This window comes from Panthera leo, chromosome F2, assembly GCF_018350215.1.
Source record: "Panthera leo isolate Ple1 chromosome F2, P.leo_Ple1_pat1.1, whole genome shotgun sequence".
Lineage (NCBI taxonomy): Eukaryota > Metazoa > Chordata > Mammalia > Carnivora > Felidae > Panthera > Panthera leo.
In genome coordinates this window covers 1,417,741-1,439,138 of record NC_056695.1, presented here as the reverse complement: position 1 = coordinate 1,439,138, position 21,398 = coordinate 1,417,741, and the positions used below count along the sequence as shown (strand labels likewise).

Here is a 21,398-nt window from a genome sequence, read left to right as displayed (position 1 = left end):
GTGCAGCAGCTCAGAGCGGCCATCGAATGGCCAGGCTGCCACCCTCCTGCCTCTAAACATCTGTGGTCTCCTGCTGCGGACGGCAGGCGTCTCACCCCGTCAGGCTTCCAATCCTTATCTGCAAAGTGGAGGGAACACAATCCCATCTAAGTCACCGGGCTGCGGCCCTGCGAAGGCCTTGCCACCGCAGGCAAGCCCGTTGGGCGTCTTATGTCTCTTGACAGTCCAGCTGGAGTGGTCCCGCCGTGGCTGCCGCGGCCGCCACACGGGTCCCACCCTCCCCGTTCCACCTGCCCACTCCGTGAGCCTTGGAGGAAAAGCCTCTGCATCGCGGCACCTCCGGGAGGCTCGCGTGGTACTTCGGGGTCCTTCTGGGCTTGACATGTGATGGACCTTCAGGTGCATGATCATCAGTCTCGCCGTGGATGTATCCTTCTTTTCGGGCGCCGGGCTAGTTTAAGGATGCAGCTGCTGTGAGGCCCGCAAAGAAGGTATGAGCGCAGGGAAACAGACAGAGACTCCCCCAGGCAGGCGCTGGGCGGATTCGCGGAGCGCGGGGAGCTGTGCTCCTCTGGCCTCCCCCACGCCGAGACCAGCCTTCACTCTGTGGGGAGAAACATGAAGTTTCCTCAAGGGCCCAAGCCCTTGGGGTTGCGATGCGGCTGAAGTGAACCTGGGTGACCAGGTGACCACTACGATTATTCTCTTAACCTCCACATTACTTGCTGAATGTTGTTTAAAACCCTAGGTATGTATCACAAACTATGTGTATCGTCCCATGTTGTTTTCATTCCCCGAGTCCTAACGTGCATCACACATCTCAGCCATTGCTTCCTAATTTCCCATCGGAGTATCAACCTGACTTTGTCGCGTCGGTTTCGGGTGCACACCATAGCGATCTGACGGTCCCCCCGTTGCTCAGTGCTCATCACGGTGAGTGTAGTCACCATCTGTCCACATCCACATCTCGACCATTTTGCACTCCCCCAGCATTCCCAGCCCACCTCGACGACTCTGTACACACACACACACACACACACACACACACACATGCATACACGTGCACACACGTGCCCACATGTTCCCAGGATGCTTCTTTAGGGGGAACCCCCCCATTCACTCACTCTTTTCTCTCCCCAACTTCCCCTCTGAAATTTGCCCTGCCTGTTAAAATATTAACAGGCTCATGTGATAAATGAATCTCTGCTAAAATGTTAATAATTGCATCATGTCTCTCGAATAAATTGATAAAAATTCAAGTTTGAAACCATGCCCAAAGGCTCGGTTAGGTAGAATGGGAATTTCTGGCCCCAACGAGCAGCGCGTCCCGAGATGTTCACCGTCACGCCTTAGAGGTGGCAGCCGGGAGAGCCTGTGTGTGAGCCGCCCCGGTCTGTGCCCTATAAAAATTAATCCACTCAGCTTCTAGGGAGGGGAACGTGTGAAAATGAAATGAAGTGGGAATTATTTAAGTCTTTATTTCACCCACACTGGCACTCCTGGGGAACGTGCGTGCTTCACGCCTCCCGGTAATCCAGCTTTAGAGGGAAAAAGAAGACTTCCCTCAAGTGGAAAAACCTACCTGTGGCCTTAGTGATTTAGTAGGTGCCAGTCTAACCTGAAATAATAAATACCATTATGATGTCACTGTCTCACTGCTCATTTTTAGAGTCTCTGGACCTTTCTTCCAAAAACACAAGCTCATGAATAGGACTCTGTGGTGCCTGACATATCGTTTATGGGTCGGCACAGCCGTGGTCGCCGAGCCCGTGGCGAGGGGCTTTGCGAGACCCTCCGAGCAGCCGTCGCGATAGCCGGGGAGCCCTCTTGCCTCTGAACTACCCCAATCCAGACTCAAAGTGCCAGAGTTGAAATTCAGACTTGCCACAGTGAGCCGTATAGCCGCCCCCAGAACTGGTCTCTGCTCCGGGAGAAAAAAGTCCCCTCTGTCCCTGATTGTGTCTGTGACTTAAAGTGATTTCATTTTGCTCTCGGCCTTCCGTGTGTGTTCCGTGGAAAGGAGCTGGGGATGAAAACACAGATGCCGGATTTCTGATGCAGTTTCTGCTTTCAAGGAAACATCGTTTGGGTCACAAAACGAGAGGGCTGAATGAAAAATGTCAGAACTTGCTGGGGCAGAGAGGTGGAGAGGGAAAAACTCTCAACTCGACCTTAACTCACTTGCAGGCGTGCCCACGAGGAAGCGGGCAGCTCGAGGTGGTTGGGCTGAGCTGTGTCTCCCGGCCTGCAAGTCCGGGAGAGCGGCCACACCTTTCCTCCTCAACCTCAAGTGGAAGAGCGCCTAGTACGGCACCGTCAACGTGGTGGTTACTTCATGTGTTTGTCGAACGCTTCGTTCCCCACCTCCCTGTCCCAGTCAAGGGTTCTTGAGAGGATTCCCAAGCGCTGGCCTTCCACATCTGAGCCACCCCACTCGCTCTGGGTGCTCCCCAGGCAACCAATATCCACCTCCTCGAGCCTCACCGTGACTCCTTCTTAATCCTGCCCGCCGTCAAACAGTCCTGGGACCATGCACCTCACTCTTCTCCTCTGTGGCCCCACTGTCCAGCCCTTGACTGGGCCCTCAGCCTCCCCAGCATTCCTAAGGCTCCTAGACGGAAACCAGCTGCTCTCCCAGGGATCCTCAACTTGTGCCTTACCTGCACAAATTAAATCATAAACAATGTGCAGCCAGCTTCGGAATCGCCCTCCCTAACTGATTTGCAGTGTGCCTCAGAAAACTCTACAACTGGGTGCCTGGGCGGCTCAGTAGGTTAGATGTCCGACTTCGGCTCAGGTCACAATCACGTTGTCCGTGAGTTTGAGTCCTGCATCAGGCTCTGTGCTGACAGCTCAGAGCCTGGAGCCTGCTTCAGATTCTGTGTCTCCCTCTTTCTCTGCCCCTCGCCTGGCTTGTGCTTGTGCTCTGTCTCTCTCTCTCTCTCTCTCTCTCTCTCTCTCTCTCAAAAATAAACATCAAAAATTAAAAAAAAAAAAAACTACAGCTAATACCTGCAGCTAACTCAACAGGGTATTTAAAATATTCCTTTCAATTTTAGGCATAAGTCCTTATTTATGAAAATAACCTTTTCCTCATATTATCTTTTGTATGAGAAAATTACATTTACTTACATCACTTCCTCTTACAAATCTTCAAGAGCGTAGCCTCCCCTAAAGACTGACTATAATTGAAAAACAGCCACTTTCTCTGCCTCCTTATTCTTAATCTCCTGCCACTTTAGTTCTCTAAGGTATTTCCAAGCAAGATGGTGATAATGATAAGTAAAAGAAAACAATTAAGCATTAAAGCTAATGACAAAATGAAAACACACACAGGTAAAGAGACCGCTTGGTCAAACCAAGTGAGATTGCTGTGAAATAGAAGGAAGAAGCTGGATTTGGAGGTTGAACAATGTCCCAAGTTCAGAATAAAATTCAAGTAACGACAGATACCATTTCCACAGTTTTCATTGTCACTGCCCTTATCATTGATACTATTCTGTTTTGTCTCCTTCCGTATGGCAAGTTTTAGGTGCAATCTGAAATTCCTGTTAAGTTTTCTCCCTTATTTTAATGAATGTGCGTGTATGTGTGTGTGTGTCTGTGTGTGTGCATGCGCGCACACTTCCACCCAGAGAGCTTTATTTTGTAAACAAACAGAAGGTTCTGAGATTGTCAAGTACGATGCTGGAACTTGCTCAGGGAACTCAGCCTCGCCCCGGGCAGATGGTCAGCTCCGGACTTGCCCCGCACACCTGAAATTTTCCCGGGTAAAAGTACAGACGTGAAGATACCAAAGCAAAGTGCATGAGACCTGCGTGTACACGTATTTGCGTGCTTTGCTTATGAATAGTTTTTAAGCAGAGTAATTTTCAAGTTCGGACCTCATTTCTTATCAGTATACCTGGTGTCAAAGAAAGAGAAAGCTCAAGTTAGCTCCCCATTTTTTTTCAACTTTTTTTTTATTTATTTTTGGGACAGGGAGAGACAGAGCATGAACGGGGGAGGGGCAGAGAGAGAGGGAGACACAGAATCGGAAACAGGCTCCAGGCTCCGAGCCATCAGCCCAGAGCCCGACGCGGGGCTCGAACTCACGGACCGCGAGATCATGACCTGAGCTGAAGTCAGACGCTTAACCAACTGAGCCACCCAGGTGCCCCAAGAATAATTCTTTATTGAGAAAATGCTGCTTCCAACTTCTTCTGGGTTAGTAATACACATTCCCTAAATTCCTCCTTCCTGGGGGAAGTGTAATATTTTTATTTTTGATACCCTGAAGGCTAAGTCAATGATGGTACTGTTTCATGTCCTACGTTTTCCCCTACATATCGCCAGCAGCAGGATAATTTTAAGTGGATTTTATCTGTAAGATGCCATCACATGTGGATGAGGAAAGCCAGCCTCAGCTAATTAATTAGCATGGGCTCCCTCTGCTGGTTAATGAAGATGGCAGGGGCCCACAAAGAACTTCACTTAACTATAGGAATTTTTCATGAAAATCAACCAAACACATCACCAAAAGTGTCGAGGTTGTGAAGAGTCTTGGATACGCTTTGCTTTCCTTACAAGCTAATAAAATTGCCTGTTTCTGTTTCATGAATGCTGGCAGAAGACATGAGACCCCCGGGTCGGAGGCACAGGACTTCATTATTGAGGACACAGTGAGCACCAAGGACTTCAGTGTGTAAGTATCACTTCCACTTGTCCCCAAGTCCCACGGGGCTGACATGGAGGGACCGGATTGATGTTTGACACACAGTGGAGTTGTGTCATATCTGAGTTTGGGAGATGCACTTTTGATACAATGAACAGTAAGCAAGCCCACTCTTGGTCTTGGAGGGAGACTTTATCCCAACGCTCAGAGCTACCCGCTACAAACACAACCTTAAGAAATGACCCAGCCAAAGGGAAGTCGGGGCCTTGTGTTCTTAGAATTCCCAGCAAGACTTGCAGAAGTTCAAAAACCCACAGAGAACTTTCTTTCCCAATAAAGACCAGATAATTACTATTGCTAATAATTTAACGTTTCAATTTCATTCAAGTCCTTGCAGAATTTCTTTCTTCTTGTTTTTTGTAGATGCTTTCCTTTTCAACTTTCTACCATGCTGTTACCTAAAACTTCTATTTCTTTCTAAAACTAAAATTAAAAACTTCACTACCTTTTATCAAAGAGTGTTTGGTCTGTTTGGCCCAAACTATAAATGAGAACTAATATTTTATAAAACTTGAAACATTTTTTAAATAGAATAAAATTACCAGAGGTGATTTTCCTTGTTTATACATGAATGCTTTCAGAGTCTCTTTTGAAATATTCAGGGCTATAGAATTTTAAATGGGATAGAGTATTACAGAATGGCAGAAATCGCAGATAAGCCCTTAAACTTATAGCATCACAGAAGTTAAAGCCTGAGGGTTATGCAGAGACCAATTATAATATTTTGACAGCTGGCTTTTATGTTCTTATTTTAGCATTAGCCAAAAGTCTTGTACCACCACAGTGTAACAGCTTTAAATCAAGACGTGGTCAAGTTCCCACTATTGCTATAAATATTTCTGTTGCATTTATAGAACACTTGACTGTCTCCAGTGTTTTCACACACCTTCTCTCCTTTGTACCTTGCTTTAACCATGAAGCTTGAGTGGAAAAGATATTGATTTTCCCCTTCTGTCCTGGAGGAAACGAAGAAGTAGAACGGTCGGGTGATAGATGGAGACCGCAAAGCCCATCGCTAGAAGGCTGGGGCTGCATTTGTGTTCTGGAACTGTTTCCAGTGCTCTCTTATGCACTGGAACTCACCCCTCTATCAGCTGAGAGGCTTAGCCAGCCAGTACCAGCAAGGTTTACTCAGACTTACTTAAGCTTCAAAGAATTTACAGGCTCTTCTGACCGAAAAGCCCAGGGAAGGGTCAGTTCAAGTGACGTTTGATGAAGGTGCCACCTGGGTCTTGCCGTCCTGTGGACGTCTGCTTCCTCCTCGGGCTCACTCCCCTCATGATAATAAAACACCCCTCCACAGTCCACGTCCCACAACCACACATTCATCACTCAGATTCAAGGGGTGATCTTGCCCCACGACCATCAAGGGATGTTTTTTGAGCATCCTTCTCACTAGAACAGTTAAACACATTATTTTGGCCAGGGATCCCCTGTGCTGAGCCACAGCTCCTGGGTTCACTACGCTAACGTTCTGAGAAGCGTACGTGCAAAACTCACCCTGCAGGATGCTCTACGTTGGTAACTTAGGAAGCTGTCACTATCTCCGAGGCCATGGAATAGATGCAATGTCTTCTATGAGTTATTTCGTTTATTTCCCACAACCTTAGAGACGAGGAGGCTGGGGCTGGGAGCGATTAAATGACTTGTCTGAGGCCACAGAGCTCATAGGTGAGACAGCCCGGACGAAAGCAGACAGGCTGATCTCAGAGGCCACATGCTTATCCACTCTGCTGAGCCACTTCCCGTGGGAGAGGGAGAAACGGGGCCCCGTTGCCTGTTTGGGAAGCACTACGTACCATAAACCCTTCCTGGAGACTCACGATGCACATTAGCTTGAGAATATTCTGAGGAATCTTTCAGGAAAGCAACACATTTAACCTGTTTGACCCAACATTTCCCAAACTCGCATCACTCCAGAGCTTTTCTCTCTAACACCTGCAGGGAGCACCTTTGAGGTCCACGTACACGGCACTCCACTCGTTTATTTGCCCTCAGTGACATACTTTGTCCTGCGACTCTACAGTGACATTCACAGTAAGTACGTTCCTTTTCCTTGGAGAACCGTTGCTCTCGTCTCATAGGTTCACTTTGGCAAGGTTTAGGATTTCACAGTGCTGCCCTCTGGGCCCCGTGTGCTTTGGCCCCGACTTACGATAGGATTGCAGTCAACGGGAGCTCTGTGTGGAGGGCAGGAGGCGCTGGCCTGGCTGGCTGGCATCTTGTCCGTTTCTAAGACTTCTGTAAGCGAGAGTGTTTGGACATTGAAGAAATGAGTGTGGGTGAGACAACATTAAAGTGACACTAACACTGCTGATTCCAATTTTTTAAAGAATTATACGAGAATACTTACCTAGTTGTTAGGAAAGTAGAGAACAGTGTGTGCTCGCAGACATTCCTTGGGAAGGGTGGGGAAAAGGCACTACGATAATTAGGCAGGTCTGGGCCCTTTGGCAAAGAAAGAGGGCACAGCGTCCCCTACCGTCGTGGCCTGCTCGTGACTCACGCACCAGAGCCTTCTTCCCCCGTGCTCCTGACCTGATGTCTGAGAATCCGACTTGGCAGTCTGTCTCCATTTCCCCATGTTCTGTGAATGTTTCTTGTCCACAAGTGTACCCATCACTGCCTTTCTGGGTCATCTGCTGCCCTGGTGCAACTCCTGGGCTGCTTGTTTTGCAAAGCACGTAACTGGGGAGAGGTTGTTTTCATTTGAGTCTAAAGGACCATGAGAGAGTCACTCAGTCCAAAGCTATTCCAGGATGAGGGCAGGTAACGTGCGTTTGGCGAGGGCTGAAGCAGAGGCTGCTCTGTCCCTTCCTGAAGGCAGATCCCCAGCCATCTCATGTGGTCCCTCTATATTCACAGGCGCTGTCTACATTCTTCTCAGCATTGCTGAATTTTCCCTTGGCGTTTCAACTATACTCTCCAGGAGAGGCATTTGAAATCGTAGTGTTTTTCCACCTACTGAGTGCGGAAGGAAAGGCTTCTGCCCATCAGTAGCTTGTGGTCAGGATGTTCTCGATCTCACCGTGACGCAGAGACTCGCTCTGGAGGACTTTGGCTCTCCATTACTCATTGTCCTGGAAAGGTGATTGCTTATTCTAGAGAACATCTGTTCTTTTCAGGATGTGTGGGATTACACCGCTCACAGACAGGACGCCACACGCTGGGAGCCCTTCTGCATGATTGCGGCTCTTTTTCTCTAACTTCTTCAGCCTCAGCGCACAGATAAGGCTCTCCAGGCCCGCCTCATCACTCTCCCTCGCGGCTACTTCCTCACAGGGTACCAGGGCCAGAGGCAGAGAGGGACAGTTTAGGGACTTCTTTAACTCTTCAGGACCAACTCAGAGTTGGGGTTCTAGACAGACACTGCCTTCTACTCTGCCGCACCTCACTGACTGGGTCTTGTCGGCCTTACGGTTATCCTAAACACAGATCCTTTTTTTTTGCTTGTTTTCCCTGGGGTCAGCAGTGGATTCTGTATTCTTGTATTTCTTTAAGAGTCAGGATCCTGGGGTTGGTGACCTTTGTGAAACAAGGTGGCAGCCCAGAAGCCTCACCAACCATGACTGGATGCATCTGATGGTAAGTGATTCACTTCCTATGACACACACATCCTCTCACCTCACATTTTCTCAGACGGTCTGCTTTGCCCTTGGAGTCTCGACCTGGCTACTATTGAGAACTAACGTCTTGAATCCCATCTGTGTCCACGGGTGTCACCATAATTAGATCACCAACATACAGAACAATCTGGGAACATGTATGTGAGGTACAACCACAGAAACACACATTCAGGATCCTTGGGGCTTTAAATAGCTGCTTTGCATCTCAGAACACAAACATGTTCAGAAATGTTTAGTGCTACTTCTGAAGAAGGTGTGGGAGGGAAAATAGCATAGTCATGAACCTGTGTAATCTGCTTCTGTCTAAGTGAGCCATGCACAATTTACTTTATTGAGCTTCTTCAAAACCCTTTTAAATGGTTAGGCATTAACACTTGCTAGATTTCTGTACTACCACCTGGAATTTCTCTCTGTGATGGTCAAACCACCCTGAGTTGCCCTTATACCTAGTTTAAAGTTGCAGAAGAACGGCTAAGAGAACAGGAACTAGAACAAGAATGCCTTCGGTCCTACTTCTGCCATTTTCGACTGGTACGATTTGGAACAAAGTTACTCAGCCCCTCTGAGCTTCAGTCTCATGTATAACAATGCGAATGAGAGTAGCATTGCTTCACAGGATTGTTGCATTAAAGCAGCTAGCATACGTGAAGTAGCTTGCCAAAATGGTCACGCTTCTCCGCCTTTCTCTGGGTCTCCCCTTTGCAATGTGGTTTCGCAGCTCTTCCCAAGAGGTGAGTGGAGGCTATTCTTTGACTCTGGGCTGTCCTTGTGCCGTTTTAGCCAATGGAATGAACGCGATGGGAGTAGAATCGTGCCGGTTCTGAGCTGGACCTCAAGAGGTTATACATTCTGTCATCTTCCTTCTAGAAACCATGCTGCTACCCTGCGGACATACTGTGGCTAGGCTAGGCTGCTGAAGGAAGAGACAGATGACCCAGTTACCTCCTGGCCCTACACAGCAGACGGCCAACTGCTAGATATCTGAGTGAAGCCCTCGTAGGCCAGCCAGCCCCAGTCAACCCACCAGCTGAACCTAGATGTAGGAGCAGCCAAGCCAACATCAGCAAAACCAGCCCTATTCACCCGGAGATTGATGAGCATAAGTGAATCTCATAGTTCATGAGAATAAATGGCCCCTGGCTTAAGCCAGTAAGTTTTAAAGTGGTTTGTTAACTGACCAGCCAAGCCTAACTGATATCACATGCAAAGCTTTAAACTGGCATATTTGAAGTGCTCAATAAATATTAGCAATTACTATTGCCCATCAAAGCAATTAAAAAAGATTCTTCTCTAATATACGAATATGAAGTCTACAAAAGCACAGTGGCCTTGTTTTCACATGCCCTGTAAAAAGGAGATCAAATTATCTTTTTAAAATAGCCAACTTTAACAAACGTTTTCAACCCATGAATTGTTAATGGTCTCAACTCTGGCAGGTCTCTTAAGCCACGTTATTTCATTTGGAAGATGCAATACAGGCACACCTCAAACATATCGATGGTTCGGCTCCAGACCACCACCATAAAGTGAACATTGCAATAAAGCAAGTAAATGAATTTCTTTGTTGTTTCCCAGTGCGCATAAAAGTTGCCTTTATACTGCACTGTAGTCTGTTAAGTGTGCAACAGCATTATGTCTAAAAAAAACAGAGTACATAATTTAATTCAAAAATACTCTGTTGCAGGGACACCTTGGTCAGTTAAGCTGACTTGGTCAGTTAAGCGTCCGACTTCGGCTCAGGTCATGATCTCGTGGTTCGTGGGTTCGAGCCCCACGTCCGACTCTGTACTGACAGCTCAGACCCTGGAGGCTGCTTTGGATTGTGTCTCCTTTCTCTCTGCCCCTTCCCCTCTCATGCTCTCTCTTTCTGTCAAAAATAAACATTAAAAAATTTTTTTCAACACTCTGTTGCTAAAAAATGCTAACCATCTGAGATTTCAGCAGGTCGTAGTCACTGGCCACAGATGACCGTAACAATTATGATCATAATGAAAAAGTTTGAAATATTACAAAAATTATCAAAGTGTGACACAGAAGCACGAAATGCTGTTGGAAAAATGATGTCAGGAGACTTGCTTAATGCGGGATTGCCACAAACCTTCAATTTAAAAAATAAAATAACATGAAACACAATATCCAAGAAGCACGATAAAGTGAAGCACAGTAAAATGAAGGAGGCCTAGTTGAAGACGGAGGACGGTTGGTGACATAGCAAAGTTTCATTATGGAAGAACACGGGATTGGATGTGGTTTGTACTGGCAGAACTTTTACAGGGGTATCTGAGATGGAGTGTGGAGTATATCATTCCCTTTTCTATTTTATCAACATAATCCCAATTTTATTGGGAGCAGGAACATGCCCTGCTAAAAACACTCACTGTTCCCAGGCTCTCGTATAGCCAGGAATAGCTGTGTGACACTGTTTACAAACACAAACCTGTGTGTGGTAAAATCACTGAGATTGACTGGCTCTCTTGTATACAACAGAACCCCGTTCCAAATGACACAGACAATGGGCCATTTATCTCTATATGTGCAACCCAGCCTAAAACATTTGGCACTGTTATACGAGATGCTAAAATATTACTGAAGCATTTATTATTGTGCCACCATAAACAATGACCCACATCCAGAAGTTGAGAAAGAAACTCTAATTATGTATATATTAGCTTTTTAATAGTATGATTTTCTTCTAAGAGCAAGCCATAACATCTCATACTAATTCAAGGTCATTTGCAAAGCTCAGATCTTTATTCACAAAGTGGACCTGAAACCTTGACCTTAAATAAATGTCTTTTATTTATTAATTATTAGTAAATGTTCCTCTGAAGACCAACCCAGTTTCAAGAGCCAAGTTGAAATAGACTGTAACCTTCCTTCTGGTTTAGGGATATGGGGCATACACATTTGCCATAGTCAACTCGCTTAGTAAATATTTGCTGAGCATCTACTCTAGGCCAGACACTGGACCAAGCCCTGGAATATCAGAATAACCTTTAGTTCCAGAAAACCTTATTCCATGTCACAAATTAGTACAGCTAGCTTGGACCGTGGCATTCGGGAAATTTATGTGCCGAGTAAGTTTTCTTTTTTTTTTTTTTTTAATTGGTAAAGTATAATGGTGGAGGAGGTCGTGAGAATCAACTGCTGTTATAGCAGCTTATGATGTGAAGCAGGGTGTTTTGTCCTTGGTCAGATAAATGGGTGACTTCTAAAACATCTGCATTTCTAAAGTTACTTTAATCACTTCTTAGTCTTCCTTTTATGAATTCTGAACTCCTAAACGTGTCTGGGCTTTGGATCCAAAAATAAATAGTTTCCATTTCTACCCCCGGTTAGAAACAACATACAAATGGAAAAGTTGGGTTCAAAAGCACGTTAAGCACTAATTACAAGAGACGTCAATAGATGGCCTCCATTTCACAGGAAATCTGGCAACACTTCATCATCAGCGGGCATTTATTAATCGCTTTCCTCTGTATACTTTATAACAGTATTTGTCACTATAGTGATTCCCTGAAAACTGAGCTGGTCAGCCAGCAAGGACTCCTTTCTCCTTTGAGCAAGCTAAAATTAACTGCTCATTATGAAGTGCCACAGGAAATCTACTAATGTGTCTTGTCCAGCAACAGTCACTTAAATCCATCACTGCTTAGTGATGTGAACTATGAAGTCTCTGTGTTCAAAATGCAGACACTGCCCCTCCCAGAGCCTTGATGATCTGAGCTCCCCACCCCAGAAACTTAGCCATCATCTGCAGCCGCATTTATATTCACTCTGAAGTGATTGCTGCTAAGCAAATTTACACTTATCCACTTTGGCTTTCCTTAGGAAATTCAATGCAAGAGTCCCAGAATAACCAAACATAAATTAAGTTTGTGGAAATTAACTGACACCTACACCAAGAGAATGTCAGCACCGACAGCAGCTAGAAATTCAAAGTCCTCTCTGAAGTCGAATATTATTGGATCATGATGATGCATTTGCATACAAAGTCCCAGACTTTCAGCTTTCCACTCGCTGTTTATGCTATTTGGCAAAGACATTTACAAGTTAATGACAGGACTTCTGAGAGTGGGTGTGTTCTACTCCTCCTACTAAGTATCACTAAAAACACCGGACGTTTTATACATAAAGCACTGGAAAAGGGTGCTCGGGTGGCTCAGTCGGTTAAGTGTCCAACTCTCGGTGTCGGCTCAGGTCATGATCTCACAGTTCGTGGGTTCGAGCCCCACATCAGGCTCTATGCTGACAATGCAGAGCCCGCTTGGGATTCTGCCTCTCTCTCTCTCTCTCTCTCTCTCTCTGCCCCTCCCCTGCCCTCTCTCTCTCTCTCTCTCTCTCAAAATAAATAAATAAACATTAAAAAATAATAATAAAATAAATCCCCGAAAGGTTGGAGAGAGGAAGCCAGACCAGCTTCAGAACCTGAAGAATGACACGTAATTGAGTTGCCTGGCTTTTGTCTTTTGAGGGTGTTTTTGCTTTTTGTTTTGTTTTGTTTTGTGCCTCATATGTCACAGACTTGGAGCAAAAGAAGCCAGCAACCTGGAAATGCCAATGGGCACAGACAAGAAAAGTCATAACTGAAGCTTACTCTCTCTAGGCAAAGATTCAGGAAAGGGGTAGCCGAGCAAGACAAAAAAACTTTTAAAAAATAACCACTGTCCTCCAGCCAAACACTACAGGAAAATCTATGGTCCCTCTCCCACACTAGCAAAGGCCAAGTCAGGAGCCTAGAATCCTACCCTCTCCGGGCACTAAGGAAGTACCCTGTGACCCCAGCCCACTCCCATAAGTGGGTGTTAGTGGAGATCACCCAGCAGAAATGCAGCACCCCTCTCTCTGGCGTCAGAGGAGGCCTAGGGGAGACTCAACACTATCACCATCACCCAGCAGTAATGGGGCCACCCCCTGCCATGATGTCAGTGCAGCCGCAAGGGGAGTAGTTCTACTCCTCACAGCCAGGACAGATCCACAGAGGCCCACTGGGAATCAGAACTCCCAACACCTCCACCCTGAGCAATGAAAAGATTCCCCTGCATGTAGAAGGAGACTGACTGGGGAACCCGGACTTCATCCCCAACTGGCAGCACCTTCCTGCTTCCCACTGGAGCAGAGTCAGAAGAAGCCGACTAAAACCAAAGGTCTCATTACATAGTACTCTAAGTTCAGGTATCAATGTAAAGTCACTCATCATTCCAAGAACGAGAAGGATCTCAAACTGAATATAAACAGGCAAAAGTTGTCAACAATGAGATGACACAGTGCTAGAATTATCTGATAAAGATTTTAAAGCAGCCAGAAAAACATACTTGAAACAATGGGAAAAAATGATCTCAGCAAAAACATAAACATCTCAGCAAGAAATAGAAGAAAGAAGAACCAAATGGAAAATTGAGAACTGAAAATATATATAACTGAAATAAAAAAAAAAAAAACTCATTGAATGGGTTCAAGAGCAGAATGAAAAGGGAAGAGGGAAGAAACAGTGAATTGGAGGACAGACCAATAGAATTTACCCAATCTGAGTAGCAGAAAAAAATAGACTAAAAAGATAATAACGAATAGAACCTCAAGAGACTTGTGGGCTATAACAAAAAATCTAACATTTGTATCCCTGGACTCTCAGAAGGAGAGGAGAATATGTGTGAGCCTGAGAGGTACCCAAGGAACAAATGGTTGGAAACTTCCTAAGTTTAGCAAAAGATATAGCCTACAGATTCAAAAGGCTAAGTGAACTCCAAACAAGATAAATGCAAAGAAATCAACACCAAGCCACATCATAACTAAACTTATGAAAACGAAAGCAAAGCCAAGCAATTTTTGAAAGAATCCAGAGGAAAACTAACACCTCACTTATATGGGGAATGCAATTCAAATGACCATAGATTTCTCATCACAAACCATGGAAACCAGAGGAAATTGCTTAAAAGAGTTTTTATAAAAAAAAAAAAAAAAAAAAAAAAAAGTAACTGCCAGACTAGAATTCTATATCCAGTGAAAATGTCCTTGAGGAATGAAAGAGAGATCAAAAGATCCTCAGAAGAAGGAAAACTGAGAGAATTCGTCACCAGTAGACCTACCCTAAAGGAATGGCAAAAGAAATTTCTCTAAACAGACAGGAAATGACTTAAAAAAAGAAGTGAATTTTTTTTTGAGAGAGAGAGAGAGAAAGTGAGCACACAAACAAGGAGAGGGACAGAAAGAGAGGGAGACAGAGAATCCCAAACAGGCTCTATGCTGTCAGCGCAAAGCCTGATGGCGGGTTTGATCCCACAAACAGTGAGACCATGACCTGAGCTGAAACCAAGATTTGGACACTTAACTGACTAAGCCACAGAGGCACCCCCAAAAAAGAAGGAATCTTGAGACATCAGAAAGGAAGAAAGAACACAGTCAGAACAAATGTAAGTAAAAAAATAAACTTTTCCTCTTGAGTATTATATTACATTATATTATATTACATTACATTATAGTATATTATAATACAGTGCAGAGTTGAGGCAAAAATTACAACAGTCTGATGAAATGTTTAAGATAATTGTATTATAAAAATGGGAAGGTAAAGGGGTTGGAAGTAAAGTTTCTACAAGTCTTTCCAACTGGTGAAATGACAGCACCAGTACATTGTGATAAGATATATAGTGTAATACCTAGAGCAAAACACTGAAGGTGCCATATAAGGAGATACCCTTGAAACTCTCTAGACATTAAAATTGAATTCTAAAAAAATTGCTCAACCACAGGAAGGAAGGAAAAAGAAAATAGAGAAATAAAAACCAGAAAGAACAAACAGAAACCAAAAAAATATAATGACAAGCTTAACCCCTAACATACTAAGGTACATTAAATATAAATGTATAATATAATATTTTAATAATATATAAATATAATATAATACAATACAAATCAACTCTGTGCTATCTCCAAGAAATTCACTTCAAATATAGTGATTTAGGCAAGTTGAAAGTAAAAGCATAGAAAAGACACACCATTCAAACAACGGTCAAAAGATTGTAAGAAAGAATATATTAATATCTAATAAAGTGGGCTTCAGAATAAAGAAAATTACCAGAGACAAAAAGGGATATTATATAATGGTAAAGGGTCATCCACCAAGTAAACATAGAAACTCTAAATATGTGTGCACCAAACAACACCACAAAATATGTGAAGCAAAAACTGACAGCATTGGAAGGGGAAATAAACTAATCCATAGTTATAGTAGGAGACTTCAACACCTTTCTCTCAGCAATTGTTAAAATTAGACAGAAAATCAGCCAGAATATGTACTAAATCAACAACACTATTAGTAAACAGATTCTGATCAACATTTGTAGAATACTCCTCCCAACAACAGCAGAATACAAATTTTTTTTTCAAGAACCCAAAGAAAACACACCAAAATAGACCACATCCTGTGGCATTAAAAAATTAAATTAAATTAAAACTCTACAAAATTTAAAGAATCAAAATCAAACATTCTTTGACCACAATGTTAACAAACCAGAAATCAACAACAACAAAATATCCAACCATTGGGAAACTAAAAACCCTCTGAAACACCTATAAAAACTCAAGAGAAAGAAAGGAAGGGAGGGAGGGAGGGAGGGAGGAAGGAAGGGGGAAGGAAGGAAGGGGAGAGACAGAGCGGGAGGGAGGGAGGGCATTAAAATGTACATTGAATCCAGTGAAATTGAAACTATAACATATCAAAATTTGTGGGACTGAGCTAAAGCAGTGCAGAAGGGAAACTTATACCACAAAATGCATACCTTAGAAAAAAGAAAAGTTTGAAATCAGTAATTTAATCTCTCACCTCAAGAACCTAGAAAAAGAACAACAGAAACTAAAAGCAATAGAAAGAAGGAAATAATAGAGCAGAAATCACTAAAACTGAAAACAAAATAATGGGGAATATCAGTGAAAAAGAGTTGGTATTTTGAAAAGATCAATAAAGCTGGCAAACCTCTAGCAAACTCATTTTAAAAAGAGAAAACACAAAACATCAGTTTCAGGAAGGACATTTACCCTGCAGACATCAAGGGATAAGAAGGGAATACTGTCAGTGGTTGTGCACACATAAATTTGGCAAATTAGGTGAAATGGAAGGATTCCTCAGAAAATACAAAACTAAGACAATGCACTCAATGTGAAATAGATAATTTGAATAGTCCTAGAAGTATTTTAAAAATTGAATTCATAATTAACAGCTCTCAGGAAAAAAAAAATCTGTAGGTCCAGATGGTGTCACTGAAGAATTCTACCAAACATAGACATAAGAATGACTACCAATTCTAAAGAATCGTTCCAAAAAATCGAAGAGAAGGGAATACTTCTGAATTCAAAATTAGACAAACACAGTTCAAAAAGGGGGAGGGCCTGGGAGACTACAGACTAATATCTTTCATGAATATAGGTGTGAAAATCCTTAACAAAATATTATCAAGTAGAATTCTGTAATATGGAAAAAGAATTATCTACAATGGCCACATGGGCCTTACCTCAAGGATCCAAAACTGCTTCAGTATATGAAATCAATCATTGCAATCCACCATATTAACAGACTAACCAAGAAAAATCCCCTGATTGTATCAATTAATGCAAAAACAAAAACAAGGGGCGCCTGGGTGGCTCAGTCGGTTGGGCGTCCGACTTTAGCTCAGCTCATGATCTCACCGTCCGTGAGTTCGAGCCCCGTGTCAGGCTCTCTGCTGTCAGCTCAGAGCCTGGAGTCTGCTTTGAATTCTGTGTCTCCCTCTCTCTCTCTGCCCCTCCCCGCTCACGCTCTACCTCTCAAATATTAAAAAAAATTAAAAAACAAAAACAAAAAAAAGCAGCTGATAAAATTCAATTTAAGTATGTGTTCATGATTTTTTTAAAAGCTCAGAAAAATAGGAATAGAGAGAAACTTCCTCTAGTTAATTCAGAAACATCAGAAAAACCTTGCAGTTAATATTATACCAAGTAGTGAATGACCGAGTGCTTTCTTCCTAAGACTAAGGACAATGCAAAGACATGCACCCTAACAGTCCTATTCAACATAGTGCTAAAGTTCTAGCCAGTGCAACCAGGCAAGAAAAGGAAATAAAAGGCACACAGATCAGAGAAGAAAAAGCAAAAAAGCAAAAAAAGAAAAAGCTTTTTGCAGATGACACAGTGGTCTACACAGAAAACCCCAAAGAGTCTGAAGAAAGAAAAAGGTGAACTTCTAGAACTAGTAAGTGAGTGCAGCAATGTCACTGGATACAAAATAGAGAAATGGATAGTCTTTCTGTATACTAGCAATAAGTACACAGACCTTCAAATTAAAAAATACTAGCATTAAGTACACAGACCTTCAAATTTCTCAGTCTAAAAAAGAGAAATGCTTAAGTGTAAACGCAAGAAAAATATGTGCAGGACTTGCATGGCAGAAATTATAAAATGCTGATAAAAGAAAGCAAAGATAATTTGAACAATACCAAAATTGATATACAGGATTAACATACTTCCTATCATAATCCCTGCAAGACTGTTTGCAGATATAAACAAGATCACTTAAATGTATACGAAAAGGCAAAAGACAGCTACAATTTTGAAAAAGAAGAAGGAAGTGGAGGTAGTCCAATTTCAAGACTTCTGTAACTACAGCAATCAAGGCCGTCTGGTGCTGGTGGAGGGATAAACACACAGATCTATGAGACCGAATAGACAACCCAGAAGCAGACCCAACCAATATGTCCAACGGATATCTGACAAAGTTGCAAAAGCAAATGAATGACCTAAAAATAGCTAATCAACAAATGGAGCCAGAACAATTGGATGTCCATGGGCCAAAAAAATTATCCTAAACCTAAGTGTCACATCTTCTATAAAACTTAGCTCAAAATACATCATGGACTTGGGGCGCCTGGGTGGCTCAGTCGGCTGAGCTTCCAGCTTCAGCTCAGATCACGATCTCACGGTTCGTGAGTTCGAGCCCTGCGTGGGGCTCTGTGCTGACAGCTCAGAGCCTGGAGCCTGCTTCGGATTCTGTGTCTCTGTCTCTGCCCCTTGCTCACTCACATTCTGCCTCTCTCTCTTTCAAATAAATAAATAAATAAATAAACATTAAAAAATTAATAAAAAAAATGTCATGGACTTAAAAACAAAACATTTAGGAAAAACATAAGAGAAAGTTTTCATGATCTAATATTCAGCCAAGAGTTGTTAAACTTGACAGGAAAAGCACAATCAAAAAAAGAAAAAATGATAAATTGAACTTCAACAAAATTAAAAGCTTTTCCTCTGTGAAAGGCACTGATAAAGGATGAAAAGACAAGCTACAGACTGGGAGGAAATATTTGCAGGCCACCTATCTGACAAAGGATATTTAAGAAATAGAAAGAGAGTATTAAAGAACTCTCAAAATTTAGCACTAAAAAAGAAAAAAATCCATAAGAACATGGGCAAAAGTCATGAAGAGACTATTCACTGAAGAAGATGTACAGATGACAGATAAGCACACGAGAAAAATGTCCAGCATCATTAGCCAGTACGGGAATGCAAATTAAAATGAGATATTATTACACACTTAAGATGGCTACATTAAAAGAAAATCAAAAACCATAATAACACTAAATGCTGGCAAGGATGCCAAGAAACTGGATCGCTCACACATTGCTGGTGAGAATATAAGATGGATAGTCACTCTGGAAAACAGCTAGACAATAAAATAAATAAATATGAACCTGCTGTGCAACTCAGCGATTGCTCTCCTGGGCAGTTATTCTAGAACAATGAGGATTTACATTCACACAAAAAGAAACCTGTCCATAAATGTGCAACCTTATTTATAATAGCCCCAAATGGGAACTACCCCAGATATCCTTCATTGGGTGAATGATTCACAAACAACGGTATGTTCACACCGCGTAATGCTACTCAGTAATAAAAAGCAATGAGCTATTGACACACACAAGCTGTATAAATCTCCAGAGAGTTACTCTTGAGTGAAAAAAAAAATTATACACCATCTCATCCCATTTATATAACATTCTTGAAGTAGCAAAATTATAGAAATGAAGAGCTGATTAGTGTTTGCCCCCTTTCAGGTGGGTACAGAGGAAAAGTTGGTAGGTACGGCTATAATTCTTTCTTTTAAAAAAAAATGTTTACCTTTGAAAGAGAGAGAGAGAGAGAGAGAGAGCAGGGGAGGAACAGAGAGAGGGGGGGACAGAGGATCTGAAGCGGGCTCTGAGCTGAGAGCAGAGAGCCCAATGTAGGGCTCAAACCCACAAACCGCAAGATCATGACCTGAGCCGAAGTCGGACGCCTAATCAACTGAGCCACCCAGGTGCCTCAAAAGGGAAAATGGAAGGATATTTGTGGTGATGGAAACACTGTACTTTGCATCTATGTCAATATCTTAGTTGCAACAATTTTGTAAGATGTTACCATGCGGGGAAACGGGGGTAATAGTTACATAGGATTTTTTGTATTATTTTTTTACAACAGCATGTGAACCTACCATGAATTAATTCAAAATGAAAAGTCTTAATTTAAAAAAAATAAGTACAATTCATTGGTACTCAAAGCCTGACGGGAATACAGAAACAGAATTTTTGTCATTTTTACTGTTTCTTATTTACCATTTCCTGCAGCTGGAAAGTGTTCATCCTTCATGAACATTCTGCAAGGCTATTGAGCAAATTATTTACTTGGGCAATAAATGACATATTCTTTCCTCTCGCAGTAGAACAGACTCCTTGATTTAGAGACCATATAAAGTCTTATAGAAAAAGACACTATAGACAAGAGTGAAACATTAGCCCGCGTTTGGAGATGCCTCCAAAGTCTGGGTGACCTTGGAAAAGCCACTTAGTTTCTTTGGTCTTTTATTTCTCCATGTACAAAAGAAACCTGAATATTGCCATTGTATAAAACGCCAAATTCTATGGAAGCAACAAGATTATGCCACTACAAAGAAATGCTGTGGTGAACTGTGCCTCCTTCTTAATGAGTCATTAGTCAAAGAAGTCATTAATTCTACTTCCTTTCCCTTCTCCTTATGTCAAAGTTTCCATGTCTAAGGGACAGTCTCTGCCCCTAGACTGAGCCCTGCTCCAACTGTCAGCTGGAAGGACTTCAGCCGTAAGTGCGGGCTGATTCCAACACCCTGATGTGCTGATCCACACCGTGACAAAACCTGATGTAAATGACCTTTGGTGAGAATCGGGCTGATGAGCTCAAAGCAAAAACAATCGCAGCAGCGATAATAGCTACCCATTACAGGGTACTTATTATGTAACAAGCTCCATCCTAGAAGCTTTACAGAGTTTAATTGTTAAAAGCAACCCCATGCAATGAATGCTAAAAGCCCCACTTCAAACCTGGACGTACATTCCCGAAGTGGGAGCCCCCTTCCAGTGGGAAGCCACGTCTGCCCACGGATGTAGCAATGCCAGGGCCAGAGGTCGTCCTCCACACCTGCCCACGCTCGCTGAAGGCTGCTGAGCCCCACGGACTGCGCCCGCACCACACGCCAGCCCCGCTCCAATTACAGCGAGCTCCCCCACCAAAGCATCCCAGGGACGCGGGGGCCTAGGAAGGAACTGTGCTGGCTGGGCCTCCCGCCCACCAAGGGGCACCAGCCCCGTCACCGTGGGCCCCGTGACATCCGCAGCCAATTCCCAGGACTCTTTCTTCGAGTCCAAATGCTCGTTAAAAGGCAAAGATGCAGTATTCCATTTTATTTCTCTCTGAGAACCGTAACAAGCAGAGGCTCGCTGTGGACATTCAAGGTCGATGACGTCATCCCTGACTGTGAGAGGCTTGAACCCCACCGCTCACTCCGGTCTGATTTTAAATTATTCAACAGCAGGATTTTGCCGATAGCCTTCGAATGCCATTCCCTGGTAGCCAATATAAAGCGTGAGGAATTTATCAGATCCTCACCTAGAATCGTCTCCTTACTTATAATCACACCCCCTCGGGTTGTAACACCTGCTTCCCAGAATCACATTACTGAGAGGTTCCGAGTCAGTCATTTGGCCCCCGGGGGCAAGACCGTGTCCCGGCACTGGGCCCTGGAA

General features: G+C 43.3%; 1 long non-coding RNA gene across 1 annotated transcript; it reads left to right on the top strand.

The window, feature by feature from the left end:
- Positions 1–4,605: 4,605 nt before the first annotated feature.
- Positions 4,606–7,794, top strand: LOC122210821. Its single transcript, XR_006198283.1, has 3 exons — positions 4,606–4,684; positions 6,659–6,751; positions 7,580–7,794. It is a non-coding gene; the product is annotated as an uncharacterized LOC122210821 (long non-coding RNA).
- The last annotated feature ends 13,604 nt before the right edge of the window (positions 7,795–21,398 follow it).